Below are 21776 nucleotides of genomic sequence, written 5' to 3'. Positions count from 1 at the left end.
TCATAAGGCTCCATTCAGACATTTTTTTGGCCCAAGTTAGCGGAATTTTTTTTTTTTTTCTTACAAAGTCTCATATTCCACTAACTTGTGTCAAAAAATAAAATCTCACATGAACTCACCATACCCCTCACGGAATCCAATGCGTAAAATTTTTTAGACATTTATATTCCAGACTTCTTCTCACGCTTTAGGGCCCCTAAAATGCCAGGGCAGTATAAATACCCCACATGTGACCCCATTTTGGAAAGAAGACACCCCAAGGTATTCCGTGAGGGGCATATTGAGTCCATGAAAGATTGAAATTTTTGTCCCAAGTTAGCGGAAAGGGAGACTTTGTGAGAAAAAACAAAAAAAATATCAATTTCCGGTAACTTGTGCCAAAAAATAAAAATTTCTATGAACTCGCCATGCCCCTCATTGAATACCTTGGGGTGTCTTCTTTCCAAAATGGGGTCACATATGGGGTATTTATACTGCCCTGGCATTTTAGGGGCCCTAAAGCGTGAGAAGAAGTCTGGGATCCAAATGTCTAAAAATGCCCTCATAAAAGGAATGTGGGCCCCTTTGCGCATCTAGGCTGCAAAAAAGTGTACCACATCTGGTATCGCCGTACTCAGAAGAAGTTGGGCAATGTGTTTTGCGGTGTCATTTTACATATACCCATGCTGGGTGAGATAAATATCTTGGTCAAATGCCAACTTTGTATAAAAAAAAATGGGAAAAGTTGTCTTTTGCCGAGATATTTCTCTCACCCAGCATGAGTATATGTAAAAAGACACCCCAAAACACATTGCCCAACTTCTCCTGAGTACGGCGATACCACATGTGTGACACTTTTTTGCAGCCTAGGTGGGCAAAGGGGCCCACATTCCAAAGAGCACCTTTAGGATTTCACAGGTCATTTTTTACACATTTTGATTTCAAACTACTTACCACACATTAGGTTCCCTAGAATGCCAGGGCAGTATAACTACCCCACAAGTGACCCCATTTTGGAAAGAAGACACCCCCAGGTATTTTGTGATGGGCATAGTGAGTTCATGGAAGTTTTTATTTTTTGTCACAAGTTAGTGGAATATGAGACTTTGTAAGAAAAAAAAAAATCATCATTTTCCGCTAACTTGTGACAAAAAATAAAAAATTCTAGGAACTCGCCATGCCCCTCACGGAATACCTTGGGGTGTCTTCTTTCCAAAATGGGGTCACTTGTGGGGTAGTTATACTGCCCTGGCATTCTAGGGGCCCTAATGTGTGGTAAGTAGTTTGAAATAAAATTGTGTAAAAAATGATCTGTGAAATCCGAAAGGTGCTCTTTGGAATGTGGGCCCCTTTGCCCACCTAGGCTGCAAAAAAGTGTCACACATGTGGTATTGCCGTACTCAGGAGAATTTGGGCAATGTGTTTTGGGGTGTCATTTTACATATACCCATGCAGGGTGAGATAAATATCTTGGTCAAATGCCAACTTTGTATAAAAAAAATGACACCCCAAAAAACATTGCCCAACTTCTCCTGAGTACGGCAATACCACATGTGTGACACTTTTTTGCAGCCTAGGTGGGCAAAGGGGCCCACATTCCAAATAGCACCTTTCGGATTTCACCGGCCATTTTTTACAGATTTTGATTTCAAACTACTTCGCACGCATTTGGGCCCCTAAAATGCCAGGGCAGTATAACTACCCCACAAGTGACCCCATTTTGGAAAGAAGACACCCCAAGGTATTTCGTGATGGGCATAGTGAGTTCATGGAAGTTTTTATTTTTTGTCACAAGTTAGTGGAATATAAGACTTTGTAAGAAAAAAATAAAAATAAAAAAAAATCATAATTTTCCGCTAACTTGTGACAAAAAATAAAAAAGTTCTAGGAACTCACTATGCCCATCAGCGAATACCTTAGGGTGTCTACTTTCCGAAATGGGGTCATTTGTGGGGTTTTTCTACTGTCTGGGCATTGTAGAACCTCAGGAAACATGACAGGTGCTCAGAAAGTCAGAGCTGCTTCAAAAAGCGGAAATTCACATTTTTGTACCATAGTTTGTAAACGCTATAACTTTTACCCAAACAATTTTTTTTTTACCCAAACATTTTTTTTATCAAAGCCATGTAGAACAATAAATTTAGAGAAAAATTTATATATGAATGTCGTTTTTTTTTGCAAAATTTTACAACTGAAAGTGAAAAGTGTCATTTTTTTGCAAAAAAATCGTTAAATTTTGATTAATAACAAAAAAAGTAAAAATGTCAGCAGCAATGAAATACCACCAAATGAAAGCTCTATTAGTGAGAAGAAAAGGAGGTAAAATTCATTTGGGTGGTAAGTTGTATGACCGAGCAATAAACCGTGAAAGTAGTGTAGTGCAGAATTGTAAAAAGTGGTCTGGTCATTAAGGGTGTTTAAGCTAGGGGAGCTGAGGTGGTTAATAGTGGCCCTGCCCCCTTAACAGTGACCTCCACAGTGCCCTGACCCTTTAACAGTAACATCCACAGTGCCCAACTCTTTAAGTGACCTCCACAGCACCCGCCCCCTTTAACAGTGAGCTCCACAGCGCCCGCCCCTTTAACAGTGACCTCCACAGTACCCTGCCCCTTTAATGCTAAGGCTACACGACGATATGTGTCACGCAACATTTTGTCTCAACAACTTTTATAATGATAGGCTATGGTGTCGCAAAAAATCCATCCAAGATGCATGTAGCAGCGTAGTTGTGCCCTATGTGTCGTGCAACTTATTGTCGTCCTGTAGCCCTAGCCTAAAGCGGTCACAGTAAAGGTCATACAACAGTGAAGAAAAATGGCTGGGTTGTTATGGAAACCTTGAGTAATACTGTGTGTATGGCATTTGAAGAGAAAGACATGCAGGCTTCTATTGGCTAATGCAGGTCATTTTTTGGGAATATCTCAGGAACGGTACATTCTAGAGTCCTTTGGTTGCGCATAAAGAACAGACAAACGTCCAGACAGACACAAACAAATTTTTATAATATAAGAGATACAAGTACGTCTTATTAGCCGTTTTGCTGTGAATTTACATTGCGACACAGTCTTTTTTTTGTGGTGTATTTATAGGAAATACAAGTACGTCTTATTAGCCTTTCCGTAGTGAACTTATGTCAGACATACAAGTGACAGGCCCTTCAAAGGTAACGGGCAGTGGCCAAAATGTTTTTGGCGCAGGCAGAAGTAGCAGCAGAAAAGGGGGGGGGGTGGCAGCTGGAGTCGCAGCGACAGGCCTGAGCTCCCAGTGTCATAAAGAGGTCGTGTCTTGACCAGCAACCAAGTGTGATTGAATCGTTGATTCGGTCTTCTACTTCATTCCAAGTGACATCAGACACCCACAGCCAGGAGTCAGTGGGTTCCTCTGACACAACATTTAGTTGCAATGGCCCGGGAGCAGGTCCTGTGCCCCCACCTGTCCTGAATCTTCCTAATTTTCAGTTCCCTCAGCTCTAGAAGTATTATATGCCGTAGGCTTGGCTTCACTTTTCAGCAAGGACGAGTTTCTAGAGGACAGTCAGCAGCTACTGCCCAGCCAAGATCTGGAGGAGAGATCCACTGCTTCCTCTGGTAAGTGGGAAAGTAGTAATGATGAGAGTCGCATGGGAGCTGGTGTTGCAAATGTTCAGGCTCCTGGCCATGAGACCATTGAGGGGGACATCAGTGACGTTTAGTGGAAGATGATGTACTGTAGCCTATCACAATTGGGAGCCGGGTGAAGAAGGGGCTTCATCATCAGGAGAAGAGGGGGGCAGCTTGCTCCTGAGCCAGCAGGGTGGAAGCGTGGCCATGAGTCAGCAGGGTGGTAGCAGTATGAGGTCGGGAGCCAAACGTGCCAATGGTAGACCACCTGCTTTGCAGGAGCCTACCTGCCCGGAAAGTAGCGGTGCAAGGGTTCACTGAGGCAGCCGTAGCAGGCAGTCAGCGAGGAGTGTTGGGGGGAAAATGCCATACTCGGCAGCGTAGAAAGGAAGAAAAACAGGACCTTTTCCCGGCGCTGATGCAGAAGACGTGGGACCAGATTAGTATCGGTAAAACAGTAACAATTCTTTATTACCAAATGTTTTATTGTCCTGATGAAGGGGGCTGTTCGCCCCCGAAACGCATAGTCCTGGAATAAAGAATTATTACTGTTTTACAAATACTAATCTGGTTCCACGTCTTCGGCATCTGCGCCGGGAAAATGTCCTGTTTTTCTTCCTTTCTACTATTGTTTCTCATCCCTGAGACCGCTGCAGCAGTAAGGGTAAAGACCTTGGCAGCAGAGCAAATCCCCACAAGCTGGACAGGAAAATACCAGCAAGGCAAAATAGACTCATCACAACATCATATGGTAAGTGATGGTATTGTCTATTGTGACTATGTGGCAAACAGCAACACACACAAGGTGCTGCCTCCTGTCTATTTTTCTATCCTATATACTCGGCAGTGTGGCAGTTATTCATCAAGCCGCAGGAGGTGGTGAACATGGCCATTTGCCAAATCTGTGGGCAGAAGGTGAAGAATGGCCAGGGTGCCAATGTTGGCACCACAGTCCTGCGTCAACACATGCAGCACCACCATAGAGTGGCCTGGGAGAACCGTTGCTCCAATGTAGTGGTCCAGCCTGCCACAGCAACCACTGTATCACCCAGTGTCCCGCACCCCTTTTCCTGCAGTCAAGGCTCCACCTCAGCCGAAGGGAGCTGTCTTTTCTTGCCATCTTCTACTGGTCCATTTGCTCCTGCTTCTCCTCCTCCTACTCCCCCATTTGTCATTTCATCAGCAATCAATCACCGAAGTGATTGCAAAAACACAGCAGTACGCATGCACTCATCCAACGGCGCAGAAGCGGAACGTACTCCTGGCCAAGTTACTGGTACTGCAGTCCCTCCCTTTCCAAGTGGTGGACTTTGCACCTTTTAGAGAACTGATGGCTTATGCCGACTCAAGGTGGAGAGTACCAAAATGTCATTTCTTTGTGAAAAAAGCAGTACCAGCCCTGCACACATATGTTGAACAGAAAGTTTGCCAGTCCTCGAGCCTGTCTGTCTGCCACGGCACAGCCGACGTGTTGAGCTATAACTATGGTCAGGGACAATAGATTGTCCTTTAAAGACCACTGGGTAAATGTGGTTCCTGCCCAGCCACACCAGCAACTTGGCCAGGTGACCCCACTGCCGCCTCCACATTCTTAAGCTGTGGGTCCTGTGCCAATGTCAGCATCTGCCTCCTTATCCTCCACCGTGTCTTCAGCCTCCACTGCAGGGACAATTCACAGTGCTCCTCCAGCATACTACATGTGCACGGCAGTGTCACGCTGTTCTGCACCTAGTTTGCCTGGGCGAACGGAGACACACAGAGGAGGAACTGCTCGGAGTCCTCCATCAAGAAATTGAATCCTCGCTTTCTCCTCGCCAACAAAATCGGAACCATGGTCAACAACAATAGGAAGAACATGGTGTCGGCGCTGCATCAAGGAGGGCTGAGCCATGTGCCCTGCTTGGTGCACATGTTTAATCTGATTGTAAAGAGGTTCCTGAAGACTTTCACCCATCTGCAAGACATCCTGAAAATGGCCAGGAAACTGTGCATGCACTTCAGCCACTCTTACACAGCAAAGTACACCCTCCTTGAGCTGCAAAGGCAGAATGACGTGTCCCAACATCAGCTGATATGCAACGTTTCCACCTGTTGGCACTCCACCCTCCATATGTTGGACCAACTATATGAACAGAGAAAGGCCATAAATGATTTCTTAATGAAGCAGATGGACAAAAGTAATCCCCTGCGAATACGGGATGAAAAACATCATTCCACTGCTAAATCTGGCTGGCCAGGGAACAGGAGATGTGACACCTATATGAGCCCTGTGGGAGCTGAACTGGAGGAGGAGGACATTTGCGCACAAGCAACGTGTAGAGAAATGGGTGTTTTTTCTGCACAGGTGACAGGAGACTAGGAACAGAAGCAGCTGGAGGAGCTACAGGGTGATGAGGAAGACAAGGCAGATGACTCAGACACACCGTGGCAGTATGCAGTGGAGATGGAGGCAGAGAGTCCCTTCGAGTCACTTTCGCAAATTGCCCAATGCATGTTCAGTTGCTTGCATAGTGACAGCCGAATTGTCACCATTCAGCAGAGGGATGACTATTCACTCTCCACCATGTTAGACCCTCACTACCGGTCCAAAATGGGGGCCTTTTTTCCACCCAGTGAGAGGGAGGACAAACTTAACTACTATCGAGACACCCTATGTAGTCTGTTGGCCGCTGCCTATGTGCGCCATCACCTATCCTCACGAAGGTCTAAGTGGGGGGGCGCTCTGCGCTCACATTCCACTGCCATTGTTGCTGGGGGAATGGGGGGGCAGTAGCAGTACAAGCTCCATCAGCAGCAACTTAAGTCTAGAGTCTCTGATGAGCAGTTTTCTTCACCCCCCTAGTGAAGAAACTATTCACCAGCAGCTAGACATGGAGCAGAACCTAAACCAGCAGGTGGTGGCATACTTGGACTGCACCCTTCCACCCCACATCAAAGATCCCCTGGACTACTGGGCAGCCAAACTTGATTTGTGGCCGCAACTGGCAGTTTACCCTGGACAAGCTTTTATGCACGTCCAGTAGTGTGGCATTAGAGCAGGTGTATGGTGCGGCGGGGGCCATATTTACCCCAAGAAGAACTCGCCTTTCCACCCAAAACGTGGAGACACTGACCTTTGTAAAGATGAATCAGGCGTGGATAAGCCAGGATTTCCACACACCAGTGCCTGATGCATCAGACTATATCATCCATGGTGCCACACCCAAACTTTGTCAAAAGAGACCTGTTTCTTCTGGCTACCTGCTTCAGCTACTATTCTGATGCTGCCACCTGTCTGATGCTACACACCTGCTTCCAGGTGATCCCACTGCCACCCAACATCTTGTGCTTGTACTGGTTAGGCATTTGCCTCCGACCTCCCCACTGTCACTAGGCCACTCTGTGGTCTCCTCATGCTGCTGCCAACTCACCACTCTGTGGTCTCCTCATGCTGCTGCCAACTCGCCACTCTGTGGTCACTGGGCCACTCTGTGAACTTTTCATCTCATGCTGTTGCCACCCTCCCCACTCTGATGTGAACGCCATTTTTTTCCTTTTTGGCCTTGTTGACTTCAGCATTTATTTTACCCTGCTACCTCTGATCGGATCCTGTCTTTGGAGCAGCCGTAAGGCCTGTATCACATGGTCCCTATTTTTCATCAGGATATGCTCATTATTTGGTAGCCAAAAGCTGGAGTGGGTACAAACACAGAAGACATGCAAATGTTTTGGATACACTCCTGTTTTTTTTTTTGGCCTTAGCAATACTGATGAATTACTGACAAAATGCTGACCGAGTGAAGGCGGATGTGCAACGTGCCACCTCCAGGGCCCTACTGACTCCCAGGCTTAGTGGGAATGCCAAGCAGTGCAGTGCAACACTTAATAGTCTCCATGTGTCACAATGCTCCTACCTGGATACAGCAGGACCCCAGACTTGGGCTCTGAAGCAAATAAATGGGGAATTGTTGAGGTAGGGGATAAAGAATAACTTGAGTCCAGACCTTGATAAACTTTAACAGCAGCTTTACTTGTATAAACCTAATTCCAGACAATATTCAGGCTTTCTTTTGGTTCCAGCAGGCTTTAAACTGGCAGGCAAACTTTATAACTCTGCTTTCTCTCTTTCTCTGCTGGGCTGACGGGCACGCTTAATAACTCTGCTTTCTTTCTCTCTGCTGTGCTAAACTCTGCTTGGGTCTAGTTACTGGACTTTTGGTTCTGGTATCCTTGGAGTGGGGTGCATTAGGCTGTTATCCCCCTCCTGACACTCAGTAAAGTAAATTAGTATTGAGTCCAGATGCTTTACAAGCTACTTCCCTTTTGTGGCTCCTGCTCTAGCTGAAGAACACTTTCCTCTGACTGCTATCTTTCATGTCCTCACAGCTCCAATATGGAGTCTAAACTGGAATAATCTATAACTGCAACCCCTTCCTTCGGGTAGGAAGCAGGACTGGTCCACTTCTGCCCAAAGTGGGGAGAATGGAATGGTGAGTTCTATTCTAAGTATCTGTCTCTCTCTCTCTGCCATATACAATGCCACCTGCTTGTGAACCAGGCATATTACATGAACACAACAGCTACAAGATAATAAGATCAATGTACACTTGTGAAGGACCTGGAAATAAATACACAGATGACATTGGTGTTAGCAATAAGAGACAGTAGTGAAGTGAAAGAATAGTAACACCACTCCGGGGTGTTACAGACGCTCAACAGGCAGGATCCGTTTTTTGGGGTTGTTCTTCTGACAGATCAGAAGGGCAAAATAATCAGTGACGTCAACACAAACTTACTGCTGACACCCTCTCCGCTCTGTCAGGGGGGCTCAACTTGTATCACCGTTTAACAGAACAGGTTCTGTAGAAATTTATGTGGAATCAGCTGACGGTGTAAAAGGAGTGCGCTCTTTCACACTATAGTAGGATCTTGGGCCACTGCACGGTTCTTCATACCCGACGCTAACATTGACCTGTAACTGGACGGATCCGTTTTGCAGCCCATAGACTTCTATTATGACGGAATGAATAACGGAATGCCTCTAAAGGCATTCAGTTATGCATTCAGTCATAGAATTGCATTATGGTCCATGGTAACGGAATCCATAACGCAATTCACCTTTAACCAACAAAAGTAGTGTGAACAAATTTCAAAACATGAAATTCGTTCATCTCTAATTGTTATTTTTTATTCTTGTGTATTTTTTCATTTTCCTATCCACATTTGTTTGCAGGGCAATTGTACTGCTCTTACGCCCACTTGAGCCTTTTGCAGCCCTCTAGCCCTTTCTATGACTTTTTAGAGCCATTTTAGTGCCCCAAAGTTCGGGTCCCCATTGACGTCAATGGGGTTCATTGTTCCCCGTCCAGCTCAGGTTAAGTTCAGAACCTGAATCTAACTTGGAAACAAAGTTCGACTGAACCCCTCGAACCCGGACATCCAGTGGTCCGCTCATTCCTACTTATGATACTTAGGAAGAATATAAACCATTTAGTGAGTTTCCAAGTGTCCCTTTAAGAACTACTGCTGCCAGATGTTAAGCCTGTATTACACAGGCAGATCAGCAATCAATTGTTGGGAGGGAAAAATACCCCTGCCAGCAATCGCTTGCTATTTAGCGGAGGAGACGGCTGCTATTACATGCAGTTATCTCCTCCGAAGCATGGGAAGGAGCGATCGCTATGCCATTATTCGTCCCCATGCTATCTAGTGGTTCCCGGGGGCAGATCGTTCTACCAGCAATCGTTGATTTTTAAGCATGAATTTCCAAATGAATGAGAGTTTGCTCGTTCATTGGGAAATCGGCGCAGTATTACACTGCAAGATGATCGCTAATGAGCGTTCACATGAAAGCGATTATCGACCAAAATATTGGCCAGTGTAATATAGCCATTAGCTGTAGGGCAATAGGGAAATATTAACCCCTTTTTTACATATGTATGTCACTATTATGTCATGCTGATCTGGTGCCCGCCCGATCAGTACAGGGGCCCAGCAGTCACTGATAACTGGGTCCCTGCTGTATCTGCCGGCATCCTCTTTTACAGATTAACCCTTTCTATGTCGCAGTCAGTTCTGACCGTCGCATAGAAATGGTTTGTGGCAGGTGAAGATCTCCATCGGGTCCCCATGCTGGATGGATAAGGCAGCCCTATGCCTTGCAGAGGCATTGGTACCTGCCTTCTATGGAAGCCTAGAAGATTCAGCCCCAAGTTGGCAACTGTTAGTGTATTACACAGTGTAATACACTAACAGGCAATGCACAACAATACAGATGTTTTGTAATGCATTGCAGAGGGGATCAGACCGCCATAAAGTTGAAGTCCCAGAGTGGGACAGAAATCAAGTAAAAAAATAAAATAAAAATAAAGTAACCCCCCATTCCCCTGATTTTATAATAACCCCCCACACACACATTAGGTATTGCCGCATTTGTGACGACAGACTCTATAAACATATCACAATCTACCCGTTAGATAAACACTGTAAAAAAATTAATAAAAACTGGCCAAAAGCTATTTTTTGTCACCTTACATCACAAAAAGTGCAACACCAAGCAATAAAAAAGGTGTATGTTCCCCAAAATAGCATCAAAATGTCACCTCATCCTGCAAAAAATTAGCCCCTACAGACAATCGGCACAAAAATAAAAAAAAATAATGGCTTTCAGAATATGGACACACTAAAACATGATTTTTTTTTCTCTAAAATTTTATTATGTTAAAGTGAAATAAATAAAAAAAATTACACATTTGGTATCGCTGCGTCCGTAACAACCCGCTCTATAAAAATATCACATGACCTAACCCCTCAGGTTGACACCATAAAAAAAAACTGTTCCAAAAAAGCAATTTTTGGTCACCTTACATCACAAAAAAGGCAACAAGTGATCAGAGGTATCACTTTGTTTTAAAAGCAGAGAAATAGAAATTTAGAAAATTGCAAATTTTGAAAAATTTTGGGTAAAATTTGTATTTTTTCATAAATAAAGGTGAAATATATTGACTCAAATTTATGACTCATGAAGTACAATGTGCCACGAGAAAATATCTCAGAATTACTTGGATAAGTAAAAGTGTTCCAGTTATTACCACATAAAGTGACATGTCAGATTTGCAAAAAATGTCCTGGGCAGGTGTGTGTAAAACTCCCCTGGGGTAGAAGGGGTTAAACATTTTATTGGGTCCATGGCATTTTCATTTTTGCAAGACTCGGCATGCCCTATGTTACATTTTTACAGACATTTTCCATAGAACTTTCTAAGAAAACATAAAAAATGCATGTCAAATGTGTAAAATAAAAAAATGGCACCAAAAGAACTCGTGTTTTATCATAAAAGTAAAAAAATTAAACTATGAAGACTTTTTAAAAATGTTATTTTATTACAAACTTTTTTTAATGTATTCCTTTTATCATTTATCATTATACAACATCTGAAAGACTGGGATTCAAGAAGTTAAACAGTTGTAAAAGGTTTACATATATTGCTACAACAGGTATATTTACAGGACAGTTTTTCAAATCCATAAAAAGTATTTTTCATTAAAAAAAATCCAGCCAGCTGATTTGACACTTGTATAAAATCATAAAAAAATTCTGAGGCACCCAAGTTAAATGTCATGTTCAAATTCAGTCTTAAATGAAACATCCTTAAAATACATTACTTTCTGGCTTTATTTGGGGTAAATAAGGTGATGACGTTACTAGCCTATGCTGATATGGATACATGGAAAATAAATATCACATTGTGGGCTTTAAGTAGAAATACTGAATAAGAAAGGTAGAGAGAAAAAATTCAATTGTTCATTCAAAGCACAAACACTAACAATGAGATGATTCACCATTGGGGGTGGGGAGGAAAAAAAAAATGTGTGTACCCAAATCACTGACAATGGCACATTTTTAAAGGCATTAACGTTAATATGCAATTTACTAACTATACTCAGACTACAATAATCCAGTCACACACAATATTAGATCTAAACTGTGCACGTTTACCCAAGACTCTGTGGAAGAGAATAATGAAATCAAATCTGCTGTTCATTACCATACATAAGAAAATAATGAAAGAGACCACAGTATCAAGCCATGTTGATCAGGACACTGGGATGACCAACAGGAAATCCATGCGAATATTTTAACATTTGAATTTGTAATCTGGACTATGTGGCAGGATTACATGGCTGGCTTTGGAATGTAAGCAGCCAGATTGCCTTTTTCCATGGAATGCTGCTGGCTGACAAAGTCTTCCTTAATCACCTTTTCCAAAACACAGAAAGAAACCAAAATCCTGTTTCTCCATTTAAAATATACCTACAAAGAAGACCGGATTAGAGAACGTAAAGGGGTACTCCAGGATTTTAAAAATGATGTGGGTCTGACACTCATCACCCGTACTAATCAGCTGCTCTGCAGTAGCTCCGGTGTCAGAAGTCCGCTCCAGAACTACAGCGCTGTTCACTGTATGTAGCGGAAGTGCATTTACTGCAGCACTGAACTGAATGGAAGCAGAGCTGCAGTAACCAGGAGCTGGTTCACTACACAGTGGATGGAGCTGTGTAGTTTCGGTGGTAGAGCTACTCTGGAACATCAATCGGAGGGGTGCAGGGTGGGTGTCAGACCCCCTGAGGATAGAACATAAATATTAAATCCTGGAGTACCGGTTTAATGCTACATTCTATTAAAATTAAGCCGCAAGAATATGAGCCTATTGTGTGTTATCTCGAGAGGAAAGGGTGCAAACTAGAAGCTAGAAACTTTGAAAGGCTATTCATTTAACAATGGGGAAAAAAAAATCTTTAAAAATATAAAAACAAGCTTTCAATATACCATTTTCTGATAAAATAATACATTTCCTTTAAATACAAAGGTTTTAGAAATGGCAGATCAGACGGGGAAGAACAGTTAAAGGGATATTGGAAACCTAACCTCAGAATAGGCCAGAATATCAGATTTTTGAGGGTCTGAATCTCAGCACCATTGACAATTGGCTGTGTGACAGGACCACAGTGCTCTTCATTGTTTACATAAGACAGTCTACCAGCACACTGTCCACTTAATAGTGAAAGCACAGGATACTACAGCTTTAGCCCTTCAGATGAATAGGACAGAGAATCAATATCCTGCACTGTATATACTAAAGAGATATGGTGCAGGTAGATGGCCCCATGTAAATACCGGTAGTTAAGAAGCAACAGCACTTTCAAAAGTACCATGGTCCCCTCAAACAGCTGATCGGTAGGGGAATACCCACTGATCTGATATTGAAGGCCTATTTTATGGATAAGCCACCAATTTTTGGAACCTGGAAGACCCCTTTAAGTGAACAAGTGTGCAATTTAGTTACAAAACCCAAAGACATACACATTAGAGCACAGAAACAACAAGATAAAAAAGGGCTGGAAACATTCAGTAGCTCCTACATGTCAGTGAAAATGCTTGGACAGTGAAAGCTGTATGCAATATTCCATTCAATCCAGAGATGTGCATCTTGAAGATTTAACTAATATCATTATGGAAGCACAGGAAATACACAAGGTCAACATTGGAGGCAGTTGATTAGCCACTACTAACGTAGTTTCTCCAGGAAAGTCTATAAAATCAGGAAAATATCAGCTCACATTTTTTATTTTACATTTGCAGAGCCTCAAGTCTTTACACCTAGAAAAAAATTCACTAGGATACTTGTGATACATTTCAAGTCCTACCCTGAGCTGCAAGAGATTCCTGAACTCCATAACTTCATAGGAATCTAAAATTTTTATTATATATATATATATATATATATATATATATAAAAAAAAATATATATATATATATATATATATATATACATATACACATACACACACACACAGATATTGATAGAGATATATGTATAGATAAATAGATACAGACAAGATCAAGATAGAGATAGACAAAGAAATAGAGACAGAAGTTCCTATGTGTATATCTGTAGCACCAACTTCAGCTCCTAAAGTCAGTATTGCAGCTGACACAAAGATGTAAAGGTACTGTTATATGAGGCGACCATGTAAATTATTGTTATATTGAGTGAAGATTATCAAGCAGTGTAAAATCAATTAACGATAGAGCGACAACAAACTGTAGATTTCTCGTTGGTTCGATCGTTTGCATGGGCACAAAAATAATCGTTGGATGTTAATGATATAATTCAAGGAATTGTTCACTGCACGCACAATTAAATTTGTGTAAATGCAACTGTCTGCTTTACAAATGATGGAATAGGCTATCAAAATTACAATTTTGCGAACGATAACCAGCGGGTCTAAAGGGTCAAATTCAAAGGTTCAAATGTTTACTACACCAAGCAACAACTTGTTTGTCACTCAATCGTAGCAATCATCTACTCATGTAAAGGTACCTGAATAGGGTGACTTATTCAGGTGGAAACAAACCATAGGATAGATAGACAGCACAGTCATTGAGGTATTATAGGGAACCAAGGTAAGAATAGACCACTGTAGCTAGTGTAATTTTTATTTTAAAAAAATTTTTGTTCTGAATTTTCTGAAAAAAAAAATCTGCTGCCAAAAACAGAAACCTGAAAAAATATATTCTATTTGTTCTAACATAAAAAAAAAAAATCACACATACCTATCTTATTTTTTAATGTATTTTTTTTTTCACAAAGTCTCTTGTTTTTGTCTTAGAAGTGTAGGCACAAAGTTGGAAAAATACTTCCAGCAGAACAGGTGCGGATACCATCTGGTCAAACTTTCTTCCACCACTTAAGTAACCTCTTTATTCAGTTAAGGCAAATTCCTCATGACCTCTCTTTTTCCTTTAAGCATAAGTCCAAAGTTGAGGTGTCAATCCAAGTCAGTTTTATTTATTTATTTTCATCTCTGTCCACTGAAAAACTCAGAAGTCTATTTCTCAGGAAAATAAAGTCAAGGCCACAATGAATTCTGTGTCTCAAAGTTTGTGTTTTTTCCCCCAAACAAAAACTTGTAAAACTTTTTTTTGTAAAAAATAAAAAAATCCAAACGATGAAACTGTTGAGGAAAAGGGATATAATTTTACACTAGGAAGCAGACATCAAACTTAAAAAAAAAAAAGAAGTTATTTAACAAATCATTATGCTTCATGAATTACTGTTTCCAACTAAGACAACCATTTTCTTTAAACATGCTAAGCCTCATTCACACGTCAGTGTTCGGTCAGTTATTTCCATCAGTGATTTTGAGCCAAAACCAGGTGCGGCTCTAAACAGAACAGGAGCAGATCTTTCCCTTATACCTTATGTCTGTGGAGGCTCCAGTCCTGATTTTGGCTCACAGTCACGGATGGAAATCAATGACCAAACACTAATGTGTGAATGATGCTTTAAAAATAGTCCTTTGCTATGTCATTATACAGTGTTGTGAAAAAGTATATGTTGCCTTCACAATTTCTTCTATTTTTGCATATTTGCCACACTTATATGTTTCAGATCATAAAACCAGTTTTTGATTGTAGACAAAGAGAACACAAGTAAACACAACATGCTGTTTTATTTATTGAAGATAAAGTTTTAAACAAAATCTATATCACCCGTGTGAAAAGGTAACTGTGCCCCTACACCCTTTTGTGTCACCTTTAGCTGTAACAACTGCAATCAAACATTTGCAATATGTTATGTTTAGTTTGACTGACTTTGGTCTGCTCTTCTGTTGTAGAATTATTTAAATTCAGCTACATAGGAGAGTACTTGAGTATGAACTGCCAATTCAAGGTCTAGCCACTGCATCTCAATTGCATGCAAATCAGGACTTTGTCTCAGCAACTTCCGAACCCTAAAGAGGACTTGTAATCACAAAATACAGTGCAATCTGCAGAAAGCATGTAATAGAGAAAGAGGAACTGAGCAGATTGGTATACCATTTTGTGGGAAAAGATGTAGTGAAAATTCTGCTTTTTCTGACTTCAGCTGTACACAGGGGAGGTCTAATCAGTCGTTGATAGCATTTTTTGTATGTATACAAAGATGGCTATCAATCAGCTGTACATGGGGGTAGTCTTACATATAGAAAGAGCAGAGGTTTAAATATCTAAATTGCATGTTTCACTGAATCTTTCCCCACAAAACGATATAATCAATTGGCTCAGCTTCTCCTGCTCTATAACATGTTGCCTACAGATTGCATTGCATTTTGTGGTGAAAGGTCTTTTTTAAAGGGGTAGTTCAGGTTACTGCTGAGACATGTGACACTTGGTCAAAGGTCACCATTGATAGGAAGTGCACTGAAGACAGCCCAACACTGGAACCAAGAAGTTGGGACCCCCCACCACGATTTTCTTATAGTGAAATTTGGTGTTAGCTTTATGCCACATGTAACAGGACCCATATTCTCGAAAAATTGCTTGCCATGTTTGAAAGATTCACTGCTATTACAAATTTTTCTCAATTTATTGGTTAAGGCTCTCACTGAGGTTTGCTGTATTCTCCAGAACATTAGCAATAGCTATGTAAACCTTTCCAGACTGGTAGATTTCAATGATATTTTGCATCTGTATTTGAATCTTTTTAGAACACGGCATCATGTGCTTCACACTGGAAGGTTCGATTTAAGTGATTAAAAAGGTCTGGCAGTAATCATCCCTGGGTACAGCTCACTAAAGTAATCCAATTGTCAACTGAATTTAGTTACCTGGTTATTCTAGAAGGCACGGGGCATTTAGGCCCTGTCACATGAATGAAACTGATTGTGTCCTGATCTGTTCAGGAAAAAAACTGATGGTTTTGCATGCAAGTGCAGTCAATTTGGTCTGCGATTGCTTTCAGTGGTTCATTTTTTTCACATGGCCGCTACCAATTAAAAAAAAAAAAAAAAAGGAAGAATTACAAACCTTTCCTAGCAAGTATCAGTGGAAAATGCTTTGCATCCAGATACAAATCATTATTCACAGAAGCCCCATTCACTTCCATGCGACCAGGGCTGCGAAAAAACGCTGAATATAGAACATACTGTGATTTTCACATAACCCAGAGATGATGCCTGAAAAACAATGCCCATGTTCACAGACCCATTAAAATGAATGGATTATGATACAGTGTGGGTGCAATGCGTTCAGGTCAATTTTAGGGAATTCCATAAAACAAAACCTATAAAACTGTTGCAGAACACCATTTTTCCCCCAATTTCACCCCTGCTACATCATATGCAATATTTTAAATTAGAAAGTGCAACTTTTGCGAAAACGCAAAAAAAAAAAATCTGAGTGAAAGGGTTAATATTGAATATGAAAGATTCAAGAAGATTGAAAGGGGGGGGGGGGGGGGGGGGGAAAAAAGTTTTTCAGCAATATTTACCTGTTAAGACCTCACAAGACTGTCATGCAAAGTTTTATTTTTGTTAAAGGCTATGTAAACCTTTGGGGACAATTTTTACTCATTTTCAGCTACCAATCATTTTTTCAATTGGTCTTTATTAAAAATATGGAGCCCTTTTTTCTGTACAGAGTTGAGATGCTCTAGAAGCAGCCTGTGAATTTTCTCTCTTTTCCCTCAGTGAGGGAGCTGACAGGCTCCTTGGTTCTGCTCTCATTAGAAACACTCATTACAGCTCAGTTCTTATCTTACTGATAAGAATGTGGCTTAGGATGCATTTACACCAACAGATTATCTGACCAATGTCTGTCCAATCAGACCATTAGTTAGGGTGCATCACAAAAGATGTGTGTGTAAACGGCCATCTGACCAATAATTGGTCAGAAAATCTGTCAGATAATATGTTGATGTAAATACCACCTTAAATAAGTGTTTATGACCTTTTAGTAGTTTAGAGATGAGGTTAATTAGATAAGCACAAAGTGAAAGTACCATTCAAACAGCAAGAATTTTTTTTAACTCTGTGACAGAATGGCTCAATATTTTTAATAAAGACAAATTGCAAAAAAAATTTTTTAGCCAAAAATGAGTAAAATGCAATCAAACTAAAATGTCCTCAGAAGGTGTACATAGCCTTTAACACTTGTTTTCCCTCAAACAATTAAAGTATACCTTTTCTTAGAACTCTGTAGACTAGATTTAATACATCTCAGCAAATCTGTCTAAAAATTGTTAAAATTGGCACAATTTGGGTCATCTAGGGTCTCTACACTTTTTTACATCACGCTCGACATAGGGGCAGAGTTTAGCAGAAAGGGGCATAAAAAAAAATTCTAAAAGTAAGCCAACTAATGGTTGGTATAGTCAGAGAAAAGTGTCTGTTCCTGTACCAGATTTATCATATAGACTCAGACACTCTGATACATCTGGTGTAAGTCTTGACAGCATATGTCAGCTTTAGGATTAGTAAACCTTGGCCTTATAAAAACATATGAATAAATTGATAACTGGGTATTACCTTTCCTCTTGTCAAAAGGGTGTTCCCTGCAAAGTCAATATTTGCAGTACTAAGAAAATATGCTCTAGAATTTCTATTTTATGGGGAATTAAATTATTTACTAACAGATGTTAGCAGTGATAGATCCTCTACGAGGTACGGTACTTCTGTATATGTCTTATTTGATCTGACCACCTTGCATAGTGCAATGCTCTTGTATGCTGGGCAGTACAGCTGCCCAAAGAGCATTGTGGATGCTCCTGGTTAATAGAATTGGACCATTACTCAATACTCTCCAGGCATGGTATAGTTGCCATGGTAACCAAACTGTTCAGGATGCAAGAGCCTTGCAACACACAACACGGTCGTGTGGAAGAACAACCTTTAACTATACACCACACATTTGCAAGGATATGAGCATGAAATCCAGGACTACACATTGTATATTTACAGTGCATGGTACCAGGTTGAAAATTCTAGGTGCAACATGTGTTTTGAAGTCAGAAAGCAGCATGAAGTTTTAAAGTGTGTGTGTATGTATGTAAGGGAGGTGAAAGCTGAGAGCAAGAAAGCTCAAATGTCACTGTTATCTCTCCCCTTGTACAGCCTCCAGTAAATCCCTTTGATACATAAACTTTCTTTTGTGTTATACCCTCTTAAGACTAATGAGGTCTCCTATATAGGCAGCATTCATCCCCTTAAAGGGATTCTGTCACCAGATTTAACCCTATTAAACTAGCTGACATTAGCGATGTGCTAATGTCAGCTGAACCTAACTAGCCTAGTCCTACTTTTATCTATGCCCCCGTTACTACAGAAATATAACGTTTATGATATGCTAATTAGACTCTAGGTGCAGGGGAAGCATTGCCCCTGCTCTTAGAGGCTCCGTTCTTCCACCTCTGGGCACGCCCTGCTACACTAGATTGACAGGGCCAGGCAGCGTTGGTCTCCTAGTAACATAGTACATAAGGCCGAAAAAAGACATTTGTCCATCCAGTTCGGCCTGTCATCCTGCAAGTTGATCCAGAGGAAGGCAAAAAAAAACCTGTGAGGTAGAAGCCAATTTTCCCCACTTTAGGGGAATAAAAAATTCCTTCCCGACTCCAATCAGAATAACTCCCTGGATCAACGACCCCTCTCTAGTAGCTATAGCCTGTAATATTATTACGCTCCAGAAATACATCCAGGCCCCTCTTGAATTCCTTTATTGTACTCACCATCACTACCTCCTCAGGCAGAGAGTTCCATAGTCTCACTGCTCTTACCGTAAAGAATCCTTTTCTAGGTTTGTGTACAAACCTTCTTTCATCCAGACGCAGAGGATGTCCCCTCGTCACAGTCACAGTTCTGGGGATAAATAGATGATGGGATAGATCTCTATACTGACCCCTGATATATTTATACATAATTAATTAGATCTCCCCTCAGTCTTTTTTCTAAAGTGAATAACCCTAATTTTGATAATCTTTCAGGATACTGTAGTTGCCCCATTCCAGTTATTACTTTAGTTGCCCTCCTCTGGACCCTCTCCAGCTCTGCTATGTCTGCCTTGTTTACAGGAGCCCAGAACTGTACACCGTACTCCATGTGTGGTCTGACTAGCGATTTGTAAAGTGGTAGGACTATGTTCTTATCACGGGCATCTATGCCCCTTCTGATGCAACCCATTAGTTAGCTGTTTATTAACCACCTCAGCCCCCAGTGCTTAAACACCCTGAAAGACCAGGCCACTTTTTACACTTCTGACCTACCCTACTTTCACCGTTTATTGCTCGGTCATGCAACTTACCACCCAAATGAATTTTACCTCCTTTTCTTCTCACTAATAGAGCTTTCATTTGGTGGTATTTCATTGCTGCTGACATTTTTACTTTTTTTGTTATTAATCGAAATTTAACGATTTTTTTGCAAAAAAATGACATTTTTCACTTGCAGTTGTAAAATTTTGCAAAAAAAACGAGATCCATATAGAAATTTTGCTCTAAATTTATTGTTCTACATGTCTTTGATAAAAAAAAAATGTTTGGGTAAAAAAAAAATGGTTAGGGTAAAAGTTATAGCGTTTACAAACTATGGTACAAAAATGTGAATTTCCGCTTTTTGAAGCAGCTCTGACTTTCTGAGCACCTGTCATGTTTCCTGAGGTTCTACAATGCCCAGACAGTACAAATACCCCACAAATGACCCCATTTCGGAAAGTACACACCCTAAGGTATTTGCTGATGGGCATAGTGAGTTCATAGAACTTTTTATTTTTTGTCACAAGTTAGCGGAAAATGATGATTTTTTTTTTTTTTTTCTTACAAAGTCTCATATTCCACTAACTTGTGACAAAAAATAAAAAGTTCTATGAACTCACTATGCCCATCAGCGAATACCTTGGGGTCTCTTCTTTCCAAAATGGGGTCACTTGTGGGGTAGTTATACTGCCCTGGCATTCTAGGGGCCCAAATGTGTGGTAAGGAGTTTGAAATCAAATTCTGTAAAAAATGACGAGTGAAATCCGAAAGGTGCTCTTTGGAATATGGGCCCCTTTGCCCACCTAGGCTGCAAAAAAGTGTCACACATCTGGTATCTCTGTATTCAGGAGAAGTTGAGGAATGTGTTTTGGGGTGTCTTTTTACATATACCCATGCTGGGTGAGATAAATATCTTGGTCAAATGCCAACTTTGTATAAAAAAATGGGAAAAGTTGTCTTTTGCCAAGATATTTCTCTCACCCAGCATGGGTATATGTAAAATGACACCCCAAAACACATTCCCCAACTTCTCCTGAGTACGGAGATACCAGATGTGTGACACTTTTTTGCAGCCTAGGTGGGCAAAGGGGCCCATATTCCAAAGAGCACCTTTCGGATTTCACAGGTCATTTTTTACAGAATTTGATTTCAAACTCCTTACCACACATTTGGGCCCCTAGAATGCCAGGGCAGTATAACTACCCCACAAGTGACCCCATTTTGGAAAGAAGAGACCCCAAGGTATTCGCTGATGGGCATAGTGAGTTCATGGAAGTTTTTATTTTTTGTCACAAGTTAGTGGAATATGAGACTTTGTATGAAAAAAAAAATAAAATAAAAAAATCTGCATTTTCCACTAACTTGTGACAAAAAATAAAAAATTCTAGGAACTCGCCATGCCCCTTACGGAATACCTTGGGGTGTCTTCTTTCCAAAATGGGGTCACTTGTGGGGTAGTTATACTGCCCTGGCATTTTCCAGAGGCCCTAATGTGTGGTAAGTAGGTAAATGACCTGTGAAATCCTAAAGGTGCTCTTTGGAATATGGGCCCCTTTGCCCACCTAGGCTGCAAAAAAGTGTCACACATGTGGTATCGCCGTATTCAGGAGAAGTTGGGGAATGTGTTTTGGGGTGTCATTTTACATATACCCTTGCTGGGTGAGAGAAATATCTTGGCAAAAGACAACTTTTCCCATTTTTTTATACAAAGTTGGCATTTGACCAAGATATTTATCTCACCCAGCATGGGTATATGTAAAATGACACCCCAAAACACATTCCCCAACTTCTCCTGAGTACGGCGATACCAGATGTGTGACACTTTTTTGCAGCCTAGGTGGGCAAAGGTGCCCAAATTCCTTTTAGGAGGGCATTTTTAGACATTTGGATACCAGACTTCTTCTCACGCTTTGGGGCCCCTAGAATGCCAGGGCAGTATAAATACCCCACATGTGACCCCATTTTGGAAAGAAGACACCCCAAGGTATTCAATGAGGGGCATGGCGAGTTCATAGAAATTTTTTTTTTTTGGCACAAGTTAGCGGAAATTGATATTTTTAATTTTTTTCTCACAAAGTCTCCCGTTCCGCTAACTTGGGACAAAAATTTCAATCTTTCATGGACTCAATATGCCCCTCACGGAATAC

Source organism: Bufo bufo, chromosome 2 (genome assembly GCF_905171765.1).
Source record: "Bufo bufo chromosome 2, aBufBuf1.1, whole genome shotgun sequence".
In the NCBI taxonomy this organism is placed as follows: Eukaryota; Metazoa; Chordata; class Amphibia; order Anura; family Bufonidae; genus Bufo; species Bufo bufo.
This window is presented reverse-complemented; position numbering follows the sequence as displayed.